Raw genomic sequence first — 8,938 nt, 5'->3', positions numbered from 1 at the left:
ATCCCGTAACGCTGGGATCACGCCCTGAGCCGAAGGCAGACGCTCAACCGCTGTGCCACCCAGGCGCCCCTTCTATTTTTTTTAAAGATTTATTTTAGAGAGAGAAAGAGAGAGTGAGCAGGGGGGAGGGGCAGAGGGAGAGGGAGAGGGAGAGANTCTTTTTTTTTTCAAAGATTTATTTTAGAGAGAGAAAGAGAGAGTGAGCAGGGGGGAGGGGCAGAGGGAGAGGGAGAGGGAGAGAGAGAATCTCCAGCAGACCCCCTGCCAAGTGTGGAGCCCAACGTAGGGCTTGATCTCACGACCCCGAGATCATGACTTCAGCCAAAATCAAGAATCAGATGCTCCACCAACTGAGCCGCCTGGGCACCCCTGGATTTTCTGTTCTGTTCTATTGATCTACGTGTCTCTTTTGTACCAGTACCATACTGTTTTTATTACTACAGCTTTGTAATATAGCTTGTAGTCCAGAATTGTGATGTTTCCAGCATTGCTCTTCCTTTTCAAGATGGCTTTGGCTATTCAAGGTCTGTTTTGGTTCCATACAAATTTTAGGATTGTTTGTTCTAGTTCTGTGAAAAATGCTGTTGGTATTTTGATAAGAATTGCATTAAATGTATAGGTTACTTTGGTTAGTATAGACATTTTAACAATATTTGTTCTTCCAATCTGTGAGCATGGAACATCTTTCCATTTCTTTGTGTCATCTTCAATTTCTTTCATCAGTGTTCTGTAGTTTTCAGGTGACAGTTCTTGCCCCTCTTTGGTTAGGTTTATTCCTAGGTATCTTATTATTTTTGGCACAATTATAAATGAGATTGTTTTCTTAATTTCTCCTTCTACTTCTTCATTATTAGTGCATAAAATACAACAGATTTCTGCACATTAATTTTTGTATCCTGTGACTTTATGAATTATTAATCAGTTCTAGCAGTTTTTTGGTGGTCTTTAGGGTTTTCTATACAGAATATTGAGTCGTCTGCAAAGAGTGTTAGTTTTACTCCTTCCCTACCAATTTGAATGTCTTTTATATCTTTTTGTTGTCTGACTGCTGTGGCTAGGACTTCCAGTATTATGTTGAATAAAAGTGGTGAGAGTGGCCATCCTTGTCCTGTTCCTGACCTTAAGGGAAAAGCTCTCAGTTTTTCCCCATTGTGGTTGATGTTAGCTGTGGGTTTTTCATAGATGGTCTTTATTATGTTGAGGTATATTCCCTCTAAATCTACTTTGTTGAGGGTTTTTATCATGAATGGATGTTGTACTTTGTCATATGCTTTTTCTTTTTCTTTCATTCTTTCTTTCATTTTTTTATTATGTTATGTTAGTCATCATACAGTACATCATTAGTTTTTGATGTAGTGTTCCATGGTTCATTATTTGTGTATAACACCCCATGATCATTGCAGCATGTGTCTTTCTTAATACCCATCACTATGGGCTATGCCCTTCCCCCACCGCCCTCCCCTCTGAAACCCTCAGATTATTTCCTGGAGTCCATAGTCTGTCATGGTTTATCTCCCCCTCTGATTTCCCTCCCTTCAGTTTTCCTTTCCTTCCCCTAATGTCCTCCGTGCTATTCCTTATGTTCCACATATGAGTGAAACCATATAATAATTGTCTTTCTCTGCTTGACTTATTTCACTTAGAATAATCTCCTCCAGTTCCATCCATGTTGATGCAAATGGTGGGTATTCATCCTTTCTGATGGCTGAGTAATAATCCATTGTATATATGAACCACATCTTCTTTATCCATTCATACATTGAAGGGCATCTTGGCTCCTTCCACAGTTTGGCTATTGTGGACATTGCTGCTATGAACATTGAGGTGCACGTGCCCCTTCTTTTCACTATGTCTGTATCTTTGGGATAAATACCCAGTAGTGCAATTGCTGGGTCATAGGGTAGCTCTATTTTTAACTTTTTGAGGAACATCCATACTGTCTTCCAAAGTGGTTGTACCAACAACTTGCATTCTCACCAACAGTGTAAGAGGGTTCCCCTTTCTCCACATCCTCGCCAACATTTGTTCCTTCCTGCCTTGTTAATTTTTGCCATTCTAACTGGTGTAAGGTGATATCTCTATGTGGTTTTGATTGGAATTTCCCTGATGGCTAGTGATATTGAACATTTTTTCATGTGGCTACTAGCCATTTGTATGTCTTCTTTGGAGAAGTGTCTATTCATGTCTTCTGCCCATTTTTTGACTTGATTATTTGTTTTTTTGACTGTTGAGTTTGAGAATTGTTTACAGATCTTGGATATCGGCCCTTTATCTGTAATGTCATTTGCAAATATCTTGTCCCATTCCGTGAGTTGCCTCTTTGTTTTGGTGACTGTTTCCTTTGCTGTGCAGAAGCTTTTTAGCTCAATGAGGTCCCAAAAGTTCATTTTTGCTTTTGTTTCCCTTGCCTTTGGAGACTTGTCATGAAAGAAGTTGCTCTGGCCAATGTCGGTTACTGCCTATGTTCTCCTCTAGGATTTTGATGGATTCCTGTCTCATATTGAGGTCTTCCATCCATTTTGAGTTTATCTTTGTGTATGGTGTGAGAGAATGGTCAAGTTTCATTCTTTTGTGTATAGCTGTCCAATTTTCCCAGCACCATTTATTGAAGAGACTGTCTTTTTTCCATTGGATATTTTTTCCTGATTTGTTGAAGATTAGTTGACCATATATTTGAGGGTCCATATCTGGAGTCTCTATTCTGTTCCATAGATCTATGTGTCTATTTTTGTGTCAATACCATGCTGTCTTGGTGATCACAGCTTTGTAATATAGCATGAAATCAGACAATGTGATGCCCCCAGCTTTGTTTTTCTTTTTCAACATTTCCTTGGCATTTTGGGATCTTTTCTGGTTCCATACAGATTTTAGGATTGTTTGTTCTAGCTCTTTGAAAAACGCCAATGGTATTTTAATAGGGATGGCATTGAAAGTAAGTGTAGATTGCTTTGGGCAGCATAGACATTTTAGCAATGTTTGTTCTTCCAATCAATTAGCATAGAATGTTTTTCCATCTTTTCATCTTCCTCAATTTCTTTCATAAGTGTTCTGTAGTTTCTAGAGTATAGATCCTTTACCTCTTTGGTTAGGTTTATTCCTAGGTATCTTATGGTTTTTGGTGTTATTGTAAATGGAATCAATTCCCCAATTTCTCTTTATACAGTTACAATGTTTCAAAAAATAGAAACAGAAGGAAAACTTCCAAACTTGTTCCTTGAGGCCAGCATTACCTCAATCCCCAAACCAGGCAAAGACCCCAGTAAAAAGGAGAAATACAGAAAATATCCCTGATGAATATGGATGCCAAGATACTCAACAAGATACCAGGTGGGGTCTATTCCTGGGATGCAAAGGTGGTTCAACATTTGCAAATCAATCAATGTGATAGAACGCATTAATGAAAGAAAAGATAAGAACCACTCGATCCTCCCAATTGATGCAGAAAAAGCATTTGACAAAATACAGTCTCCTGATTAAAACTCTTCAGAGTGTGGGGATAGAGGGGGCATTCCTCAATTTCATAAAAACCATCTATGAAAAGCCCATAGCTAATATCATTCTCAATGGGGAAAAGGTGAGAGCTTTTCCCTTAAGATCAGGAACACGGCAGGGATGCCCACTCTCGCCACTATTGTTTAACATAGTACTAGAAGTCCTAGCCTCAGCGATCAGACAAGTAGAAATAAAATGTATTTAAATTGGCAAAGAAGAAGTCAAACTCTCTCTCTTTGAAGATGACATGATACTTTCTGTGGAAAACCCAAAAGACTCCACTCCCAAATTACTAGAATTCATATAGCAATTCAGTAATGTGACAGGATGCAAAATCAATGCACAGAAATCAGTTGCTTTTCTATACACTAACAATGTCACATGCTTTTTCTGTATCTATTGAAATGATAATAAGTTCTTATCTTTTTTCTTATTGATGTAATGTATCACGTTGATTGATTTGCAAATATTGAACCACCTTGCAACCCAGGAATAAATCTCACTTGATTGTGGTAAATGATTTTTTTAATGTACTGTTGGACTCCGTTTGCTGGTATTTTATTGAGGATTTTTGCATCTCTGTTCATCAGGGATATTGTCCATAGTTATCTTTTTTAGTGGGGTCTTTATCTTCTGGCCATTATTTTGCTGTTCTTTTTACCTTCAAATCAGACTCCCTCCTTGTTCACCTGGCCCTTCTTTCATCCTGTCCCTTTCTCAGTGGTTCAGGACTGGTACAAGTGTCTTGTACTTGTTCCAGACTTTATTTTGGACTGTTCTTCTCTCCTATCTTCCATTTTTCGCTCCCAAAGTATTTCAGACTTGGCCTTTGTCTTTCCTTTCCAGGCTTGTGCTCACCCTTTTGGATCAATGAGATTTTCAGCTTCTTTGACTCCCTGACTCTTCTCTAACTCTTCTTGTTTCTAGGTTTTTGAAACAGACATCTCTTCCAAACCTATTCTGGGGTCTGGGGCCTCACCCTGTGCTAACCTGTCCAGGCTATGGTGGGAGGGGTGAAGGAGGAGCAATCTAACAAATATCCCATGAGATCCAATTAAAAAAAAAAGTTGCACTTATCATAGGTAATTTGAGAGATAGCAAGCTCATTATTTGGATTAAATTTATATATCAAATAAATATATACAAGTAAAAAAACACATAAAATTACTTCATTCCAAAATTATTTTTCTGCCAAACTTCTGCTTGCTAAGATCAGTATTTTGCCCCTCTAGGACCTTCATAGTAAATCACTAAGGAAGATGCAAAATCTTCCCCTAATAAAATAGCCTCTAAAATGGATGGGATGGAGGGCCAAACCAAAAGGGGAAAAATAAGAAATTTGAGATATAAGAGAAATATCTCTTTCGGTATTAATACTTTTTAGATTATATCTCTATGTAGTAAGCTCTCAGCATTTTATGGGACAAACAGGAGTTTAATAACAAAAGTGTTAGGTGGTTAAAACATGTAGGAGTAAAATAAGAAAAAAATATACTATAAGTTGGCCAAAATTAAAAAAGAATGTACTATAAGTTGGCTAAAATTTAAAAAAATGTACTCTAAGTTGGCTAAAACAAAACAAAAGATATAGGAGGTGAAGCCTAGTTGTTAGCCCTCTTAAGGTATCACTGAAGGGTCACTTTGCTCATGGGACTCAAGCAAAAACTCTGTTTTGAAAGCTTTTCTAAATAAGAAAACATTGTTAGAAATGAGTGAAATTTTTCTACTACATGCAAACTCTTCATCAGAAGGAAGTAAGAATTACTTATCCTCATAAAATTGGACTAAGTTTTTTTCATTAACAATAAAAAATGGTTACTGCCTTCATTGTTTTCACCCTGGGGCTTATTGGTCATAAAGCACTCTAAAAACAAATTAATTTGTAGAGCTTACTTCGACAAGAAGTAAATACAAAGGTAAAGCATAGTTTGTGTAGTGTTGTTATCATGGCACTCTTGGGCATAATTTATATATAAAGAAAATAAAAAGGCAAACATAACTTTCAATCTGATTGCCTGTAAAGAACTTAATTGAAAACAGTTTTCTTCTTTTAAAAAGTGATTTATTTTAAATGTGCTTTTAAGAACAAAGGTCTTATTGATAACCATTTTAAGTGTATTATCTCAATGTGGGATTTAAGTAAAAGGTCAAATCTTATAGAGGTATTTTTGGTATGACTCAGTTCAGATCACAGACAAACTTTATCAAGAAAATGAAATTAGTTAATGTTTTCAAGTCTGAGCACTTGTCTAGAGAGGCAGCAACCCCACCCTGCCCCCACCACCACCACAAATACAGACTTCAAGGAGAGAACTTTGGTTGAGAAACACAGAAAACAAAAAAATTCAAAATGCTATTGTGTAAATGTTCTTTAAGTAAGATAGTATTATATGATGGGAAAAGCACTGGTTATGTTTTAGTAATGAATAAACTTAATTCACATATGTGATTTCTGCAGTGTGGACAGATGAATCAGATCTTTTTTGCTTAAAGTTATTTGCATTTATTCAACATATTCAATTAAAGGACCCATATTTTATTTCAGAAAAGCTAATGTGGAATTTTTAATTTAACATTTAATTTCTGTCCAGTAGTTCATCTTTCACTCCCAGCCCCCTCAGCCTCCATCTCCAGAACATCTGTGACTTGCCTTTTTCCTGGATCTAGTGTGACTCCTACAAGTAGTTTATTGGCCAAATGAGAGTCACACACCCAGTCATAGCAGGGCAGGCTCCATTTGCTGATGGGCCGTGGGACTGGACTCTCACAATATTTAGTCATTCAGCTCCTTTCCCAAGGAATAAGTCCCAACCATTCAAGTAATTAACCTTTGCTAGTCTGGAGGTTCATCAGGGGCAGGGACGGAAAGACCTTCTTTTCACTTTCCTTAGTGCCGCAGCTCTCCCCAGCTTCGTAAATGACACCTGAAGTGTGTGCTAAGGAAAGAGCAAGTGGGACTCTGGTCCCTAGGGAACACTACTTGGTAAAAGCTCTGAGCAACCTGAAATATTAAACAACGAGAGTTTCTTATTCCCTAATATTCCCCGAGGGGGAACCTTTTTACCGTTGGACTTCATTGTCTTTATCCCATTTCCTGATCTTGAAGTGGCTGAAAGGAAGTGCTGTTCAGGCCAGGAGGCTGGGCAGTAGCTAAGACCTCCAGGCCTCCTTTTGCATTCCTGATAACCTCTGCCTTAGATGTGAGTGATACTTCCAGGCTCTTCCTGAATTTCCATTGTATGCTGTGGCAAACAGATGCCACTCGATTCTTCCATTTAAAACAGTTCTTCCACTTTGCTGTGTGGATTAGAGTCAGAAATACTGATTCATGTTGTCCTAGACTCTGCTTCCAGCTTGCCTCTTTTTCATCCTTCTTTCTTGCTGGCAGAACTCTGGTTTTCTTCATATATTGGCAGCAACATGCTGAGCCCTAGGCAGTAGATCCTGACTGGTGTAGGCCAATCAGAATATTTTTCCAGTGTCCCTTATAGCTAAAGGTGGTTAAGCAACCTAGTTCTGACCCGTAAGACTTAAACAACAGAAGTCCCCTGGGAGGAAGGAAGGAAGTGGGGAGGGACAAGAGAAGGCAGCTTCCTGGGAAGGTTTTTGTGCTCCTGATAAAAGCGTACAGAAACTTCTGGGCTTTTTGCCCCTTCATCTTGGCTTGAATGCAAATGTATTGCCTAGAGCTGGGGCAGCCATTTTGTGATCATGAAGTACAGGTCTGACTGCTTGTTATATGAGAAAAATATACACCCACCCACATAAGCTGCTGTCACTGGAGGATTCCATTACATGGCACAGAATTTCTAATTGATACACACAAAACTTCTAAGATGTGCAAAGAAAATATAGTTTCTTTATATTTTTTGTAACTGATTTTACCTTCTTCCTGAGTTTTCAAGGTTGGAAATGATTGTAAGGTGATAGTAGACACTAACATTTATCAATTAGTGATAATTTATTTTGGGTAAGTGACCCAGTTGTTCAATTTTCCTTTCACTTCCCCTGTACCTCTCCAAAATGACATTTGGAGAAAATGGGTAGGGGTTCTTAAGCAGTGGTATGCTCATCTGGCTTGCACTGGCTTATCAGTTTGATTGTTACATTTTTGGGAATTTTGCAAGTCAGTTTTTATATATAGTCTTCATTAACAACTAAGTGATATAAATTTATAATTAAGTAATATTAAAAAGAAAGACTCAAAATTCATCACTTCTTAATTATTAGTTACATTTGACTACTATCTATACAATTGAAGTTATTTATGTCTTCTGTATCTGTAAGTGGAAATACTATAGAATAGTACACTTCCATGTATCTCATCTCTTTCCAACTCCAAGTTCAATGGTGTAATATTGGCAGCTTGAAGTCTGTCTTGGTGGGAGTATTCACACCATAGAAATCTCCAAGTGCTACAAAGGAGGACTTTGGAGGTGGGCCTTTCCTCTCTGAAGAATCTGTTATTAAACATTCACTGGAGAACCGCTGGTCTTAAGTGACTTTAAGTTCTGAGCAGAGAGGAGGTCTCAGTTCTACACACACTTAGGCCTTTGTGCTCCTCTCTGTTCTCCACACCAATGTCACTTATCTGCAGGTCATTAATAGTCCCCTGGTATCTGCTTCCTGTGAACTTGGGTCTCTCTCATTCTCAGCCCTTATGGTTGGTCTTCCCTAGTTGACTTGACTTCTGGATTCCTTCCTTGTCACATGGGAGCTGAGGAAGACTTAGGGGTGTTACCTCAGATTTTATTTCTTCTAATTACATCATTTTTCCTTTCAGATTGGTGTGGAAGTCATTCTGGGATGAAATTTTCTCTTCGAGTCTCAATAGGAATTGGGGACAGAAACCCCTCTACTTTTGACTTTTCCATCAGCCTTTACCTAATAACCTCTCCTGTTGAGATTTAGGCCTAAGGCAAAGAAACCATGCCATGTTGTCTCCTTGGTTATGTCTCTTATTTGAGGTCACCATTCACTGCAAATTTTAATTTCCACTTCTGGTTGGTAGGAAATATTTCTAAATCCTGTTCTCCTTCTTGAGGAAAGAGTTCCTTTTTCCTTTTCTCTGAGGCCATGATGGTGGAAAGGCTGTATAAAAGCAGAATAAGAGAGAATGAATTAAAAATACATCTGTAGGCATAAAAATTTCCCTCATCATGCTTATTCATATGAATCATCCTACCCAGCCTTTCACTTCTCAGAACTCAACTGCTCCAAGGCTCCACAAGTCTGAGAGAAAGGACTGAGGTGAAGAATAACAAACAGACATTTGTCACTGAAAAAGAATGAGTAATTGCATTACCCTTGATATATCAGTACTTAAAAAGATATCTTTGGCGATTAATGAAATCCTTGAATCCATCTGGTTACTAGAACTAAAATTGGAGGTAAAAAAGAATTAAATGGTCTTTAAGAGATTAAAATATACTGTCGCAAGGACAAG

The sequence above is a fragment of the Ailuropoda melanoleuca genome, chromosome 7 (assembly GCF_002007445.2).
Source record: "Ailuropoda melanoleuca isolate Jingjing chromosome 7, ASM200744v2, whole genome shotgun sequence".
Classification (NCBI taxonomy): domain Eukaryota; kingdom Metazoa; phylum Chordata; class Mammalia; order Carnivora; family Ursidae; genus Ailuropoda; species Ailuropoda melanoleuca.
Note: the sequence above shows the minus strand (reverse complement) of the source record.